This window comes from Apteryx mantelli, chromosome 3 (assembly GCF_036417845.1).
Source record: "Apteryx mantelli isolate bAptMan1 chromosome 3, bAptMan1.hap1, whole genome shotgun sequence".
Lineage (NCBI taxonomy): Eukaryota > Metazoa > Chordata > Aves > Apterygiformes > Apterygidae > Apteryx > Apteryx mantelli.
Genome location: NC_089980.1, coordinates 137,892,481 through 137,911,063, shown reverse-complemented (window position 1 = coordinate 137,911,063; position 18,583 = coordinate 137,892,481). Strand labels below are relative to the sequence as shown.

The following is an 18,583-nucleotide window of genomic DNA, read 5'->3' as shown; positions in this document are numbered from 1 at the left end:
GAGAAAAACCACACACCGACCTTCTGCAAACCCACGTTCTGAGCCAACAATAAATCAGGAAAGTGTTTTTTGCCCAAATCTAATTTGAAACATGATGACTGGACCAGTCTTAAACAGCTTCCAACTTAACAATAAAGAAACTTCACCGAGTGCTTGGCAGGAGCCTCTGTACATAATTTAGATCATAATCAGATGCATTAACACATTTTCTATGGATCTCAAGGGGGCCCAGAAGACTAGGTGTGCTGGGTAATTTCTTCCCAGATTTCTTTACCCGATCGTTTATTACTCTTGGGGACTTCATTTGCGGTCCAAATGTCACCGCCTGAATCCTGCTGCTTCGTGTGGCTGCATTTAGAGTAGCTAGCGGCACGGCTTCAAACAGCCTCATTGCCGTTACCCTCAGCCTCTCCATCTGCACGTGTCAAAGGGAGGATGGGGAGCGCGTGGGGCGGGCGGGAGGCGAGAGGAGCCGGAGCGGGGACCCCATTCTGCGGGGCGCTGAGCTTCCCCTGCGCCTGTGGCTGGGTGGGAGGGGAGGCGCTGAGCATCCTCGCTGCCTCGGGCATGTTTCACGCTGGGTACCGGCAGGAGCTCCGGTTCCCGAGAGCCGCACGGGGGAAGCGCTCCCTCCCCACGCTTTCACTTCAGCTCTTAAACATAAGCAGCTCTAATTCTATAAAGCTTCTGAAAGCTTTTCGGCACGCCGGGTGAAGAAATGATCGTGTATCACTCGCGTTGCTTCACTGTTTTGTCAGGAATCTGCCCGTGCCAAAAGCAGCCGTGTTGTGAAATCTCGCCTTTGACAGCAAATTCTGTTGCCGCTTTGATAAATGATGTTTTGGATTTCTTTCTGCTCCGCTGGTTCGTATTATCCCCACCAAAGGTGGAAGGCGAAGTGCCTTGTCACTACAATGTCTCCTCTATGCGTGTGCAAGTAATAATTCTTCCCACGTGTTTTATGGATGTTTATTTGTTATTAAATGCTGATGTAACATCAGAATTTGCCGTCCCTCCCCAGCTGCGGTGCTGCCAAGGCCAGGCGTGTGTGAAATGGGTATCCTAGAGATTCGCCAAGTTGGTCCGAGACGCGCAGCCCAGGTTGGATGTGGCTGCTCTGTTCAGGATGGTGAGAGTTAAACAGTGCAAAAGTGGCCAGATTGTGCCAGCTGGACTCAGGGCCAGAGACCTGGCCTTGATGCCTCTAATTTACTTGCATAGGTGTAACCTCGGGGCCAAGCTGGCCAGCAACCAGCCGGCAAATCCACGAAACGTAGGACCCTTCTTTCCCCTTTTCGGTAGTCTTAGAGAATCAGGCCTGGCTGTAAAGTACTGATGAAGAAAGGACTGTAATTTATGGACCCCACATCTCTAAGCCATGGCAACGATGCTTCAACCACCGCTAGCTGGAAGGTGTTTTACTTGCATGCAGCAAAGGTTTGTCATGGCTCAGGGCGGGAAGAGTGGATGTATTCATGCCCGGTCCCTGGCTAGACAGCACGTTTGGTGCTGGGCAGAACATAGAGTCAACCTCCATCCACTAAGAACCTTGTGGCTGCAGCAAGGCGCAGAAGATCCTTGGGAGACCAGAGAAGGAGCTTGCTGGAAGCACTGGTTTCTGTTTGCTGCTTTATTTTTTTAATAACGGATTATCAATAGTGTTTACCCTGGCAATGATGAAATTCAGTGTCCCAAATTAGCAGAGAAGATCTTAAAATGGCTTTTACGAGGAGAGAGCGCAGCAGAACGTAATTTTGATGAAGAAATTAGTGTCCTGAAAAACTGGAGGCGATTGGGTTGAGTTTGCATTTCATGGACAAAGCGAGTCCTGGTGTCTCACCCCCGTAACACCAGTGTGCTGTGCTGTAGAAACGTTGATGCAGGGGAAAGGGTGGGTCAAGAGATGAGTTATGTTGCTTTTCAGGGTCTCAGATCTTTGGCCCAAGACATAAAAGTTATAGTTGTTGGGCTGTCCTGAACAAGCCCTTTCCTCCATCTCCTCCGTGAGTGCCTGGAAGAACAGGCCGGTACGGGCTCCAAAGGGTCTGTGCACCGGGGCAGGGCAGGCACATGGGAGAGGGAGAAAATATCCCCGGTCTCTTTACTATTTATAGCCGGTTCACAAGCAGCTTCCTTGCTTCCAGGGCCCGAATTATCAGCTGTGACGGGTGTATTTTCCTTAGGTCAGCTGCACATACCGGTGACCAACTTGTCTTGACAAGCCCGGGGGTTATCTCTTGGGTTGACGCCATTGGCGTAGCAGCACTGCTCTGCCCTCGTGCTTTGGCTGGGGTAGAGACGTGCTTCACCGGTTGGGCTGCCAAAGGGGGCCCGAGCGCACCAGGGACGCGAAGGAAAAGGAGGGTTTTGCTATATGTTTGCTTAAAACCTACTTGGCTGGACTTAAGAGCAGTTGATTTTCAACCTGTCTTTGCACCAAAACACTGCAACCGTTCAAACAATTGCTCGGTTGAAACTATTGGATTACCTCTCGCTAACGCGTTACTTGATTTGCTTCGTCGAGCCCGTGAAGATAATAGCTTGCTTTAGCCTTTGTTCTCCAGACAGCACGAAAGACGCTGCCATCCAGGGCAGGGGTGCCCTGCTGCCGTCGGTGAATTAGCACCCCGCTGCTTAGCCGGGTGGCGCGGGACCCGCGCGGCTCCCGGCTGACGGAGGCGGCCAACCCCTGCAGCGGTGAGCACCCGTCGGGAGCGAGCGCTGGCCCCGGGGCTGCTGAGGCTGTTGTTTCGGTGCAGGCTCGCTCATGACAGATGGGCTGTGTTTCTCACCTGCCTTCTCCCTTCCTTACTGCGCGGATTGCTTAGCTGGGTAAGTGTTTTTTCGCCGGAGACCTGCCAGGTGCTGATTTGTACCTGCTATATTGCAGCTGCTCTTTCATTGCAGAAATTGGGTAGGTGCTAACAGCTTGGACCTTGAATGTGGCTCCTCTGAAAGAGCAAGCAAGCGACTGAGAGAGCTTGTCCTCTTGTTGGTTTTATTCTGAAATGCAAGGTGGGAAGTATTGCTTTTTTGCTGCGTGGTTGGTCTGGGAGGCCTGGCTGGTCCTTCTCCTGCATGGCGAGAAGAGCAGAACTGTGACTGATGCGAGGGAACAGGGGAGTTTAAGTGCTGCAGGGCAGGGCACAGAGATAAGCAAGGCAGGATGGAAAAGAGAAGACACTTAAACTCTTCTAATGGATAGAAATAGGAAGCAAGAAATGGGAAGCCTAAAGCAGGTGGTAGGATGCTGGCTGCTGCGTATGTGTGTGGTTGCCCTCCACTGGTTGAAATGAGAATGGTCTCCCTGTGAGAGGGACTCTTTCTTGCCAAGATCATCTGTGATCCTTCAGATTGGCAGTGAAGAGAGTCAGGAACGTGTCAGATGCAGGGATGGGTTGTTTAGAAGTGGTCAGGGTGGCTGATCTCCCTTCATCGGCAAAGCCACACTGGGCAGAGGGAGCTTCTGAGTTCGTGAAGCAGGAGGAGGAGTTGCCCCATGCTGAGGGATGGCGTAGAAGTCAGCGCTGTTGTTAAACATGGCCAAAGGTTGCAGAGGGACTTGGAGTCATGCCGAGGGATGGCAGGAAAGAACTTGGCAAGACCTATGAGATGAGCTGGAGTGGATTCATTGGAGAGAAAGGCCAGAGAGGAGCAATGTGAAACAAGTCAGAAGTGTTTCAGAGCACCAGTGTTGCCTGATGATAGTGGACAGGGTCATGGTGGGAGAAGAGTGCAGGTGCTTGCAGCTGGATATCAGGGCTTGGAGAGGCTGCAGAACACATGTTGCAGCAAGACAGAGCTTGGGGCAATCTGTCAGCGAGGCCTAGTGACCTGCACGGCACATTATACCTCAAAATATACAGCACAACCCCTTAGCCTCCTGGTCCATGCAGCAGAGGAGGCTTGAATTATGCATCGAGCTGGGAATTATGCAAAACCAGTGCAAGAAATGCCCTTGGTTTCATTCGGGAGCAAGGAACGGCAAACAGCTGAGGAGCTGTGAGAAGCCTCCAAGATCACCCCCGTTGCGTTTGGCAGATGCACAGCTCAGATGTACGTGGTTTGTTCTTGGGGTGGGATATGGGGAAAGGTGTTTGCGTGGCCATACAGTGCCATCATGCACAGGGTCTGGCTAACACATGCGCGTGTGAGTGTTGTGAAAGAGAAAATAGCCCAGTTGTTTGTTCCCGCCAATGTTGCAAATTCTGGCCAACTTCAGTCAGATGACTATACTGCCCCTCTCCTTCTTCTTCTTTTTTTTTAAACACAAAAACTTTTGGAGTAGAGACAGCACTGTGAGTTGGGCAGCCTTGAGTTCATCAGCACTTAACTGGCCATTTTGGTGGAGGATCAGAGGCTTAGAGGATTCAAGGGAATCGTGTCCAGGACTTGCGACTTCTTGTGCTGTGTGTTATACCGTGTCCTTGAAGGCTGTGGCTGTTCTCTAACCCCGGTAATCCTGGTCAGCAAAACAAGTCCCTCATGTTTAGTTGTTCTGGATCAAGACCAGCAAAACCGGGAAGATAGCCTTCTGATTGCAAGGCCAGACTAAGGATGAAAACGTCGTCCTCTGCTTTGAAACCCTTTCACAGTGTGAGTACTAGGAACTATAGATTCTTGTCGTCTATGGATTTTGGCAAGACAAATGTTACAGTCAGCTTAAGGGAAAATGAAACTGAGAGAAGCTTTTGAGTTTGGTGAAACTCAATAGTTAGGCTTTCCAGTAACAACAGAAGAGCTGAATTCCCTGATTTCCTTTTGGGAACCAATAATGAGCTTTTGGAGGGATAAAAGATTCAAAACAAAACAAACCAATACCCTTGCATATGACACCCAGAATTCCAAGGCAGCTCCTGATCCATTCTTTTTTCCTCCCGCTAAAATGACCAGGCTGGGGTACACACACCTGTGTCACTCTCTGAAGGCTAGACATGTGAAGGGATTCGGGGAAATGATTGTGTAGTGGCTGAGCGCAGAGACGGGAGCAGAGGAGTCCTTAAAAGGATGTCTCTTGAAATGTCTCTTAAAAGTCAGCCCAGCCCATTTAATCTTATACTGTTAGTCTCATGAATGTTTATCACCTCCTACAGGTATTAAGTCTTATGACACCCCTAAAGTGCCTTGGGGTTTAATGTGAAAGTGCTGCATGTGTCTTAATTTAACTGATTTATTCCTCTGTCAAGCTGTAAACATTAGAGAAAAGAAAGCACGCTGTGCTGAGAGATTTTCCCCTGTCTCCAGGTCTTCAGTTTAATGAAGAGCTTTTTATTGTTATCATTATTATACATTAGAGCTTTATCTATTTCAGATATCTCCAGGAAAGACTTTCACCTTCTCTTTGGTGTTTCTTATAATCATAGAACAAATCAAGCAGGGAAGGACTTCTGGAGGTCTCTGAATCAGCCCCCTGCTCCATGTAAAGCTCGCTGCAAAGTTAGATCAGGTTGCTCAGGGCTTTTTCCACCTGAGGTTTGAGCATCTCTGGAGATGGCTGCAAGAATAATATAGGAGATCATGTCAAAAGCCTTGCTAAAGCCAAGGTAATCAAGATCCAGTGCTTTCTGCTCATCTACCAGGCCAGTCCCTTCATTATAGAAGGCAATCGGATGGGTGAGGTGCAATTTGCTCATGGTAAATCCGTGCTGTTCCCAACCGCTTTCTTGTCTTTCAGGTCCCTGAGAATGGCTCCCAGGAGGGTTCGCTCCATCCATTCCTGCCCGTAGACTTTTGCCGGCAGCAAGGTGCCACGCAGGCAGCTGGCCAGGGCAAGCGCGGCCTTGGTATCCTCTTTATTCTTACCTCTGAAGTACAACTGTTCTCAAGAGTGAGCTTGTGTTGTCAGAGTTAATGCTGGGAAACTTACTGCAGATAACCTTGGCTTCGTCTTGACTTGGCTGCTCTTGGGCTTTCGTTGCCTTAACTAATAAAGCCTTTACAATTGCTTAGAGACGCTTATGGCTGTTAGTGTTTAAATAAAGGGATTAATTTCAGGCGTCCCACTGCTAAACTTGTATGTCTGAATTTTGAAAAAGCGCCTAAGGTGTGAACATGCTCTGAAAACCAGTTAACTTGTGCCAGCTAAATGGACCATAACTCCATGTGAGGAGCTGCTAAACTCTTCTGCATCGATTTATGCTTGCCTGGCCATGGAAACAATTACATCGGCTCCACGAAGAGTAAATAGAGAGGGGTCTTGTGGCATGATCGGAGGAAGGTGCGTCAAGAAAGCCTCTCCTTTAAACCCACTACTGCTGTTGATTTTATTGACCATTCTGAGCCAGTATTTTAACCTTTCCATGCCTTGGTTTCCCTGCCTATAATTACTTACTTCTTCCTTTTGGATTATTAAGGACTGCTTAGTGCTAATGTATAAAATGCTGTCAAGGTGGGGTGCCAAGTGAATACAAACTATTTTATTTTTAGTGCTTTTTGAAATCTTGGACTTTTTGTTCTCCCTTTTATCTGTCTCTCTTCTTAATCGCACAAAATAGAAATAAACTCAATCACAGCTGTTGCTGGGAAGGAATCATGAGGCCCATCCAGCTGGCTCTCTTGAGGCCGGCGCGGGATTGTTCTCTGTGCTGCATTTCAAATGTGCTTTATCTCATTTAGTCTTCTGCATGGAGAGTGATGAGGGTCTTTCACTTCTGGCAGCTCTCTTCATTGATCCAAATGAGAAGGGTTATTTTTAGGTGTCTGTAAGTAAACGGACATCAGGCACCATGGAAGGGGAAAGCAGCTATTTTTGGAAACCCGTCAGCACTGGTGAGCAGCCTTTCTGGCAGGTTCTGCTGCAAGTTTTGCCTTCAGTTGGGCTGTCTCAGTTAGTGGCTTTTTATGGGTGTCAGTACCCTGTGAGCATGATTTGTTGGGTTTAATTTGCAGTTCAAATCTAGAGTTAGGAGTTGCAAGAGTTGTTGTCACTGCGTCAGCTTACAGGAATCATTCCTCCTAAACCAGCCTTGCTGGAGGGAAGCAGGACCCCAGTAGGGGGTGATGACTGAGCTGCAGCTCTGTCTCCATCGTGTTACCAGCCCAAGCATGTCTGGCAGCCCACGCAGCTGGCCTGGGCTTCAGTTAGGGTTGAGCTGGAAGTTTTTTTGGTCAGAGGATACAGGTCAACTTAGAGGTAACATGAGATACTCCTCTGGTGGATGACTGCAGTGGAAAGAAGCCCGTGGAGATGTCCCGCAGTTTGAGCCCTGCACGAATGTGCCGAAGACCTGGCGCCTGATAGCGCTGTGCTGCAGGCTTTGGTGTGCTCTTGAGCAGGTTGATGGCATTTGTTCTGCTTCCGTGCAATGCAGAAGGATGACATTTTCTCCGTTTTGTTTAGTCTTTTTCATAAGCGTTTGGGGATGGCAGCTGTCTCATTCTGAACATGTGCATGGAGATCACTGATGCTGCGCGGACCATTAGGTGCTCCAGTTTCATGGCTGGGAATGGGTGAGTGGGAGTCTGGGGGGCAGTGACTAAGCCTACACCATTACTGGTTGGAGAGCTTGAAAAGCCCAAGAAGAAAACACTGTGCATGTGATTTAGTAGCCCATTATCTCCTTTTTCTCAGCAAAGACCCAGGTCTGATTTCAAAGGTCAGAACATGCTCTCACCTGGGTGTTCCAAGCCTTTTATGTAGTGCTCGAAAGCTATTACATAAAATTAGCTTGCTACTCAGGGAAAGCTGATATTAGCTCTATATTAGGACTCTTTCAAAGCTCTTGATCATTTACTTGATGGGCTCCTATTTAAGCTCTTGGGTACCAGCTAGAAAATGGAAGACAAATAGCATTTGATATTGCCTCCTGACTGAACAGAAAAATTGGGTGGGCTTTTTGGCGCATTTCCTGTTCTCCTAGTTTTTAAGATCTCTAGTGAAGCTTTCCTAGGCAGGCCAATGGACTGACCCTAGAGTGGGATTTATTTTATTTTTTGTCCAGACTTCCTGATGATCCAAACATGCTGGGGAGCACTGGGAAGGGGAACACGTGATTCTGAAGCAAGCTTAAATTGTAAAGCACAGTCAGATCTGCTAGGCAACAGCACTGACACGTTTAAATATATCTGCTGTTGAGTAATATGGAGTGACATATTGGGAGCAATTAAAAAAAGAAAAAGAAACCCAGCACAAATTTGGGAAATGACTGAAATGGAAACAGAACATAGATGTTACAGAAGACCTTGGATAGAAGACAGGGAGGGCTTCTCTACAAAAGGAGTGCATTGGAGATCCAGGATATCCATCAGGAACAATGAGACAACAGTGGAAGTGCAAATTTATGCTGAAGTTGTTTGTTGGCAGTAGGTATTTGTACTTCTCTGCCAACGCTAGCGGTCACAAGGATTGAAAAGAATAGTTTGGCCTAGTTCAAGGAGGAGGTGAGCCTATGGTGGGACATCAGACAGTTTTGAGAAGGTAAGAGGGCCATTCCTGTTCACCTGACTTTCTCATTGCTGTTCTTCTGGGTCTGTAGTGAGTTGGGTCAGAATCCTGTTGTCCTAATCACTGTGTCAGTATGTAATGCTTTACTGGAAGAAGAGGACACAGACTGAGTTAGGAGGTTATGGACTTGAAGCTGGTGAAGTAGCTTGTACAGTTCAGCTGTGGAACTCATTGCTGCTAGAAGTCACGAAGCCAAGTGCTTGATGTGACTTTTTATTTCAGCAGTTTTGACCTTTATATAGATAATACTGTTCATGATTGGTTGCTTCAAAAAAGTATTTTAGTGGGAAGCTTTCACTCTTCAAGAGCTCAGGCAACTCTTGCTTGCTTATTTGTTCTGAACAAGCTGCTCCGTGATTATGATTTATGAGTCTTTTGCACCAAAAGAGCTGGAAATGGGCACTCAGGAGTAAGGCTTTGGACTAGATGGATCGTTGGTTTGATCTGATGTAGCCATCCTTGTGCTTTTTTATTATTTTTATTGGATCCTACGCACTGGTCAAATTGTGTTATGATTTTTATGGCTATCTTAATGACTCTTGTTGAAGCTGATGCCTTCATGTCTATCTGTGTGGCACCTTCACAGGGGCTTGGGCCCTTCATGCAGCTAGTGGCTGTGTTATGGAGCCCTTCAAAGCTTGTGTTCACAGACAGCTTTCCCAAGCTCTGGGAATGTCTCCTTTTTTTGGCTGGGTATCAGATATTTAGTCTGGACATGAGCAGCTCTGATTTTGTCCAGCGGATGGCAATAGTTAACTCCTATGCTAGCCAACTGGTTATGCTATTAAGCGGCAATGGTGATGCTTTCCCTGCCTGTTGATCGCTGGCTTCTTGTGACCAGCAGGACCCAAACTGCCAAGGGAAAAACATGCTGAGGTTTGTATGTAAAGGCATTTGTCTATCATCATCTTGCCATTATCTTTCCATGAGCTGCACGGTTCCCAGGAGGGAGGTCTGAGATTGACGGGAGGCAGGGAGGTATTGCGTCTCCAGCCCTGTCTCTGATGGGCCGGGGTACCTCAGACAAATTGCTTGATCACCACGTGCTTTAGTATCCTCCTGCCCCCATAAAATGGGGATAACTGGAATAAATCTTGGAAATAACCCAGAGGGACTTTCCTTGTTCATTAGGCTCTCTCAGCATCTATCACATGAATGGTTCCCAAAGATGGGATAAGTTGGAAATGGTCTTTGGACCATGGATGACAGCCAGGATGCTGGCAGCTCGCGTTGGAAGCAGCTGCTTCCTCTGCACTGGCCTTCTGCTGGCAGAGCGTCTCCCAGCCCGTTTCCTAGATGGTCTGAGGATACTTGGCCCCACTTACACAGCAAAAATAGCTGTTGTGCATTGGAGATTTCTGCCTGGAGTATTTTTAAGCCTGGTGCGTCCTAGCCAAAGTAGGTTCAGCCTTCCCAAATACACCCCTGTGCTTACATTTGGATTCTCCTCACCTTCTGTTCTGAGCTGGCAGGTGGGACTGTGCATATTTAGGTTTACTTGGGCAATCTCTAAGTGCGGCACGTATCCACAATATGCGTGGTGGATGGTTTCTCTCTTTACCTCCGGCCCACGAAAGGGCATTAGCAATGTTAGCTGTTCAGAGCCCTCTCACGTATGAATAAGATCTGTCCTGCACATCCTCCTGCCAATTCAGAGAAGCTCTTAAGCCATTAACTCCGCACAAGCTTGGCTGTTTTAGACTGTTTGTTGCTAGGACCGGTCTTACCCCTCATCGCAGTAGATGACTAGCTAAAGCTATTTGGACACGGTGTGATTGCATCAGACAAATTGTCCCAAAGCCACAAGATATTTAACTGGCCTGCATATTTGATACCAGTTGATAAGGATTTCTTCTAAAAAGCACTACTGCTAAGCATTGCACATTGTTTAATATTGTTAGAGTGTTCTCCGAATAAAATGGGACTTTGAGTCTGGTCCTATCTGTTAGTCTTCCAATGACTTTTGAACCCATCAGCTGAATTCACTCAAATTAGGGGTTCACCAAGGCATTAACTCCCTACAAGTATCCTGAAAACAGGAAAGTGATGCTGCTCTGCAGTGTGCGTGTCGCAGCTGTCCGTTACAAGGTATTGGAGACCTCCTTGAAAGCTTGAAGGCATCAGGCAGTAAGAATTCAGGCTTCATTTGTGCTGTTGTTCCCAGAAGTACTTGTTGGGGGCTACATTGAGACAACAAATCATATTTTTCTCTGTACGAGTACAAAGCTGAGCGTTGAGGGAAGCATTACAAGTGCCAGGCTAGATTAGTAATCATTCTCGTTGTTTCTTCAGCTAGCTAACAGGGCAGCATTAGGTTTGGGAGAGCAGCTGGGAGATGCCTTTGGACCAGGCTACATGATTGCAGGCTTTGGTTTCAAAGGCAGAGGAATTTTTATTAAAACTCACACGAGCAGTCAGGCTTTGGTGCCTTGGCCTGTTAAGGCAACGTTGAAGCTAAAAGGTCTGCTGGTGGGTCTTAACTTTACCTGGGCCGAATCCTTCCCTAGGGATTGCTCAGGAGGCTGGAGGTGAGTCGCGCGGAGGCCAGGCTCCAACTCGGGAGGGACATGGAGGAGCTGGATAACCGGGCTGGTGGCCTTGATCCGCGCAGGCTGCAGCGGGCAGAGAGAGGAGGTGGGTTGTGGCGGAGGGCGGATGGGAAAACCCGAATGGGGGACAGTGGGATGCAGAAAAGGTGGTGGGAGCCAGGCAGGGAAAAAGATCTCGGCAGCTGCCTTTTGGGTGGCTACTACTGTATCCTGCAGCTGTTCATTAGAAATTCTGTTTATGCCACAGGGAGTTTCGGAGTCTCTGAAGCTGACACAGTTTTAATAGACAAAGACATTTTGAGTGCAGCACATCTGCTCAGGGATGCTGAGGAACAGCCTCCATGCTGCAGGGCCATTGGCTGGAGGATTTTGTCGTGCTTTTTTTATTTTAAGACCTCCTTTCTTTTAGCCGAAAAACTAATTTTTGAGGTCAAAAGAAGTGCTGTGTTTGCTCGTTAAGTTTGCAGCCATTAAACAAGCCTGCCTTACTGTCCCTAATGTCCTTGAGATGCCAACCTCGAGAGTTTGCAGAACCACCTTTCGTTTTGCAGAATCCCAAAGCGAGGTTTCCCTTGCAGGGGTACAAAGCAGTAGTTAGATGAGGAATATACTGCACAGCACTAGGAAACAGAAAAAGTGCAAATATGGGACTACACTTATGCTTCCTGGAGCACGATGGGGCTGCTGGTACCTGCTGAGCCCCAGACATGAGCTGAACCTAGTGATAAAATAATGTAATAAAAATATTGAGTGAGAGAAATTGTGTGTATTAAAATTTTATCAAACTTATGAATTTTGCTATTAAGTTTCTTCTCTTTCTGTTAACTTTCAGATGTTAAGAAACCTAATTGGGGGCCAGTCTGTTAGGGCATCTTGCCCGAGCAGCAGCCGTGAACCTGTGGGGAAGGAGAAGTCCCAGTGGGAGCCTGAGCATGGGCCTCATGCTAATCTAATGCTCAGTCTAATCAATGCTCAATCTAACCAGCTTAACTTTTATAACCTGTGGCCTGCCATAATCTTGTTTGGTGACTGGGTGTAGTTTGTGCAGCTGAAAAGTTAATTCCTTCCTTGCTTGGGCCCAGATCCTCTTCTTTCTCTTCCCCGACACCTCTCTTACACCACTCTGCTTAATGAAGGCATAAGTTAGTCTTTCATAACTGGTCCACAAAAGTCTGTTTTTAGTACATCTCCTGCCCAGGGTTTTCTTTATGTCTTTCTATGCATCCTTTATGATAGGAACAGTCTCTATGCTGAGTGCACAGGAGAGCTGGGGCCTCCTAAAATGCTCCTGAAGGCCTACATGTCCCTGCAGAGCTAAGAGGACCAGTATTACCTGGAGGTGGCCGCCTCTCCCAGGGAGCGTTTTTGGCACTCTGGGGTTGCTGGCCTGTTACTGGCGTTTCAGGGTGCCCCTGCCCAATGTTGTCCACTTTTGCAGCGACTGGCTGTTGTTGGTCTTCTCCAGCCACACAGCTTGACCTGTGACTCAGTTTGTCATTTATGTTTCTTTACTATATCCGTCAAGAGAAGCACAGGACACTGGTGGCAAAACAGCACAGAGCACACGCCAAGTTATTCAGCGTTTCAAATCTAAGCTGCGACTTCACTTTGTAGAAATTTAATTATCCTGCATTCTGCTGGTGCTTATCTTCTATCGTACGCTTCTCTGCCGGTTAATAACTTTATGTTAAGCACACCCGCAAGCTTCAGGCACCGTGTTTCATTCTGTCTGTGCATCTTTAACTGACGTATTGGGCCACCTCCAAGTCTCCACCTTGCGACCTGTGTGGTATAAATGTCCCCTTGCCCAGACTTTCGCTAGCCCTCTGGACCACAGACGTCCTGTCCGTTAGACTGGCCTCTCACAGCTGGAGTCACCCTGCCAAGTTCTTATTTGCTTTGGGTGACTGCAGTAATTTGATTTCATTTATTTACTTAGGCCATCTTGGCATTGCTTTAGCTGGCAGAGATCTTTGCAGAAAGGTCTGTCCCAGTGGTGTTCCTTGTTTTCGGGTGGGGAGTTTATCCGGCGCAGCAGTGCTTTTACAGCAAGGAAGCTACGGGCTGTATAGTTTTCTGCAGCACGCGAATACCTCGCACAGGAGGGAGATCTGTAGATGCACTTCGTGGTGCTCCCTAAATGTCTTAAGGATGGACTGTGCCCTGGGGAGCTTACAGGTTAAACAGATGGCAAGGAGAAAGGCAATGCATGCCCGTTCAGCGTGACTTTGTTACCACTGACCCCGTAGTAGCGGTGGGTCTTTAGGAAAGGCACGATGTGGCACAGTGGCAGGTTGATGAGTAGAAGGAGCTCCTGAGGGCTCCAAAAAGAAACAGGAGGAAAACGCTGTGTGATACAATACCGAAAGACCAACGCAGCTGCGAGCGTTTGTGTGATAGGAGATGAGCGAGCAAGGCAATCATGAAGTTTTCTCAAGAGGCTAAAAAAGGACAGAGTAACCTAGATTTATTTTTGTTCCATGGCTGACCTTAAGCTTAACCATCCTTCTATCAAACAACCTGAAAGCCTTCTATGAGGAGATGGGTGGCTTGGTGGATGAGGAGAGAGCAGTGGATGTTTGCCTTGACTTTACTACAGCTTTTGACACTGTCTCCCATAGCATCCTCGCAGACAAGCTGTTGAAGTATGGGCTAGATAAGCGGTCACTGAGGTGGAATGAAAACTGGCTGACCTGCCAGGCTCAGGGTTGTGATCAGTGTAACAAAGTCCAGCTGGAGACTGGTCACTAGTGACATCCCCCAGGGGTTGATACCGGGGCCAGTACTGTTTAACATCTTCGTTAATGTCCTGGATGAAGGTACAAAGTGATCCCTCAGCAAGTTTGCTGATGGTACAAAACTGGGAGGAGTAGCTGATACACCAGAGGGTTGTGCTGCCATCCAGAGAGACCTGGACAGGCTGGAGAGGTGGGCAGAGAGGAACCTCATGAAGTTCAACAAAGGCAAGTGCAGGGTCCTGCACCTAGGGAGGAATAACCCCATGCACCGGTACATGCTGAGGGCCAGCTGGCTGGACAGCAGCTCTGCAGAGAAGGACCTGGGGGTCCTGGTGGACAGCAAGTTGACCATGAGCCACAAGTGTGCCCTCATGGCAAAGGAGGCCAATGGTATCCTGGGGTGCATTAGGCAGAGCGTTGCCAGCAGGTCAAGGGAGGTGATCCTTCCCCTCTGCTCAGGACTTGGGGAGGCCACATCTGGAGTGCTGTGTCCAGTGTTGGGCTCCCCAATACAAGAGAGACATGGAGCTACTGGAGCGAGTCCAGTGAAGGGCCATAAAGATGATTTAGGGGCCTGGAGCATCTCTCATCTGAGGAAAGGCTGAGAGAGCTGGAGAGCTGTTCAGCCTGGAGAAGACTGAGGGGGGATCTCATCAATGTGTCTAAGTATCTGAAGGGAGGGTGTTGAGAGGATGGGGCCAGGCTCTTTCAGTGGTGGCCAAAGGCAGGATGAGAGGCAAGAGACGCAAACTGAAACACAGGAAATTCCACTTAAACGCCAGAAAACACTTCTTCATGTGCAGGTGGTCAAACCCTAGGACCAGGCTGCCCAGAGAGGTTGTGGAGTCTCCTTCCTTAGAGATATTCAAAAGCTGTCTGGATAGGGTCCTGGGCAACCTGTTGTAAGTGACCCTGCTTGAGCAGTGGGTTGGCCCAGATGATCTCCAGAAGTCCCTGACAGCCCCAGCGACTCTGTGATTCTGCCACAGGATGGGGGACTGAAGGACCTGTTCTCCACCTGGTTCTTGTTCAGAGCTTAGTTTTTGTTGATGTGATTTCACCAGAAGCGGTTATGTTCGTGTGAGGCCAAATCTACTCTAAAGTACGTGATCCAAATTCCACCCATGCAGAAGTGCTACCAGTCTAACCACGCTCACGCAGAGGTAGTAGGTTTAGCACACTTTTATGGTCAAAGGGGGACAGCTTTTAAACGAGCCCAGCAGAGGCACAGTTATTGGGCAATATCTTTCTCCTGAAACTTTTGCAAGCGGTGAAGATGCCAGGTTCATTGGGCCACAGCATTGCATGCCTGTGAGCGCAGCAGAAATTCATTTAATGTCCCTCGCCTAACTGGGACTGTGCGACTCGAGAGCGTGGTAATGAGAAAGGGACTTTTACGCGTAGCTCCCTATGTGACTCTAATCCAAATAAATCGAGTCCTGGCATAATTCTGTTTGCGTGTTTGAATTTCCAGCCCACTTTGTAATGAACTGTGTCACATAAGGATCCGCCTGCTATATAAATATGGGTGATTACGATGCGTCAGGTAACGCAGTGATTTGGCGTGATCGATTGGGCTGTCTGGGATGGAGCTGCCTCCACTTAGGTGGTGATGAAGCGTTCTCCAAAAAGCGCAGAAGGCCGTTAGCTTGCTAATGAGGCTGCGGGGCGCTCCCCACCGCTCGGATGGAAGGCATTGCTGAGCGGAGGAGAAAGCCTGCTGTTGAACACGCGTGTGACTGGGAGGACAGGGAGAGGGGGGAAGAGCTCGGATGGGGAAGGGGGGGTACGTTTGGAGATGGTCACAGAATCCCGGAATGGTTGGGCTTGGCAGGGACCTCTGGAGATCATCTAGTCCAACCCCCTTGTTCAAGGAGGGTCACTTTGCCCAAGATTGCGTCCAGATGGCTTTGAATCTCTCCAAGGAAGGAGACTCCACAGCCTCTCTGCGCAACCTGCTCCAGTGCTCTGTCACCCTCACAGTACAGAAGCTTTTCCTTATGTTAGCCCCAGCGCGTTGGCTGTGTAGCACTGATGAATTTAGAAGAACGAACTTTTCAACATCGCTGGGGTAAAGACATTGTAAATTTGAGCTTAATTACCACCCGAAAGTGTCTGTTAGAGAGCGGGAGCCTGAATCCTGGCATGTGGTTGTCCGCTGCCAAGGAAGTACGGTGATGGGTGTTTTAGGGAGGCGAGCAAGGTTTGTATTTTTGCCTGGGGGAGAATAACGTGCCTGAGCTGTCTAGGGCTGGAAACCGCAACGAATACCAAGTGCTTGAGCTGTCTCGCAACGTCAGCGTTTGGAAAGGCAGCCCTCTCCTCCCGCCTGGGGTTGACCTCTGCGTGCTTCCCTCGTACAGCTCGAAGCGCCCGGCTCTTCGCTGTGCTTTTACCTCCAGGCGCTTCTTGTTCATTAATTACTGTGAGGTGAGAGTGAAACGAGCTCTCCCCTCCTTTCACACCTAATTTGTCCCTTTTAGCTGTGAGTGAAAGATCGGCTGTACACCTACTCCTCGAGGAGCTTGTGCCGCTGCCCGCTATGGAGCGAAACACCTGCTTCCTAGGTGTGTTTTCCATGTACCAAAAAATGTTTAGCACTTTACTAAATGGGAATGCAGCAGGCGATGCCTCGGCTGTTCGGTATTACAGAATATAAAAGGATTCACCTGTAAGCTGGGTATTTCTTTGTGCAGAGAAGCATTTCTGCTTTTTTTTTTTTTCCCCAGCCTTGGAAAAATAAATAAAACAATATGGTTGATTTTGTTACCAGCAAACAACGCTAAATAATCAATTTAAGAACTAAAGCTCTATATGTAAAATAGGTTTTGCAATGCATTATGCAAAAAGCAGGGAGGTAACGTTGGTACTGGGGAAGGAAACCCTGGGACCCAAAAGGCAAGCTGGGAAGAGGGATGGTTTTGCAGTGAATCCCAAGCTGGCGCAGGTTCTCAGGTGACCTTGACAAGTTGTTTCTCTGTGTCTCCATTACCTCCTCGCTAAAATGTAGATGCGGTTTTACCGTCTAATGATTTCTGCAGGGTAAATGAATGTTCACAAACCGCTCAGTTAACCTCAGCCAAGGAGCGCAACAACTGCCTTGGCTGCGTTTCAGGGAGGGCGCAGCAGAAAGGGGCCTGGAAGCACGTGGTGGGGAGATGTCCATGGCTTCTGCCCGCCACAGCACCAAGCGCGTCCTTGGGAGTGCTGCTGTCCCTGTGCCACTGCTTCACGGGCAACTGCAGGACGAATAGTGAATACTGTTGAAAAGCTGTAAACCAGTCTGTCGTTCTTCACTTGTCCACCTTGAAGCGGTTGCGGTTCCCCTTTGCTTTGCAGGCGGGGAAGCAAGGCATAAGGGATGAGCGATGTCCCCTGGGCATTGGAGAGAGAAAATGCTGGAGCTGGGGGTACGGCCAGGACAGCCTGACCTTGGTTCCTGCTCCCACTGCTGAACTGTTGCCATCCGAGAGCGTGTATCCAGACTCGCACAGTAATTCGGGTTGGAAGGGATCTCTGAGGTCCCTGAACCTGGGTGTTGTCCAGCTGAGGTTTGAGTATCTCCACTTCTCCTCTCGTGCAGGCTAGCTTTGGCCAAAGCAGGTAGTGGTTCAAGCAGCAGTGTGATGGCACTTCCCACCTCCACGTGCCTTTTCATTCTGCCTGTGCTGGAGCCCTGGAGGCCTGGTAGCTGTGACCACGGACAATTTTGGGTTTGCAGGTAGCGAGCAGGAGGAACCAGCACTCCCAACCCTTTCAGTCCTCTCTGTCCCCTCCCAGCCTAGTCCTCTAATGACATCCTCCAATTTTTTCTCCCTGCCTCTTCTTTCCTCCCTGGCACGAAGCAACTTGACCTTTCATCCTTGAGGCAGCAAAAGTCCATTTTCCCTACACCCCCAGGAAGGCCTGACTCAGCTCTACCATCTCTTTTAGGTATTGATATCCCTGTTTACCTGTTGTGGTTGCTCAACAGAAGCAGAAGCAGATCTGCTTCATGGGGTCTCGCTGGTTGGGGTTAGCTGGCTGCTGATGCTCTTCTCCTCCTGGCTTTTGTTTCTTGTGCCTTTAGAAGTGGGAATTGCTTCTGAGAAGGGTCCAGTGCTGAACTTGCCTGCTGGGGCTCCACCATCAGCAGCAAAGAGTTAGGGCTGATTGTAAGGAGCCTTTCAGCAGCTGCAGCAGACCGATCCCCTTGTTTCGTGCCCAGATGGTCTGCAGGTCCTGGCACTGAGCAGCTCAGAGCTGGAAAGCTCACGTCGAGGGCCGCCCTCCTCAAAGGGCGGCAGTGGCTATGCCACCGAGCACCCTTCGCCACCGAGAACACAGGGCGGAAAGGGGCTCTCGAAGGCCTTGGCTTCGAATCCCACTTCCAAACCACCCCAAACACCTCTGTGATCCCAGGGTCTGTCCTGTTATCGCAGTTCAGACTGATGGAGGCTCCGCAAAGGAGAGGAAGTCAGAAAAGCTCTTGGAAGTTTCTGCGTCTTCTATTCAAATGGAATTTGTCTCCGTAACACTTTCTCCTGTCCAGATGAGCTGCAGGACCTCTTCTCTGCATGCAGGAGCTCTGTTGCTTGCAAAGGGCATGCAGCGACCTGGTGAAGCAGCTCAGCTGCAGCGTCCAGGAGTCCTGGCCACCCTGTCCCTGCGGACAATAGCCTAGATTTCCTTCTGGGAATGATCTCTGAGGTGGAGAAATAAAATGTCAGGTTTGGCTTTCATGGAGCTCCAGGCGTCATAAATGTTTCCTGGTTTGGATGAAAGCTTTTCAAAGAAGGGGCTGTGGTTTATCCCCTGAATTTACAGTTTGCAAAACCTTTTACCTGTTGTGGCGGCGTTGATCTTGGCCTGGC

General features: G+C 48.9%; 1 protein-coding gene across 2 annotated transcripts in view; it reads left to right on the top strand.

Moving 5' to 3' along the window:
• EXTL3 (exostosin like glycosyltransferase 3) overlaps window positions 1–18,583 on the top strand; it is a 142,991-nt gene that overhangs the window by 90,887 nt on the left and 33,521 nt on the right. The gene's annotated exons all lie outside the window — the stretch shown is intronic.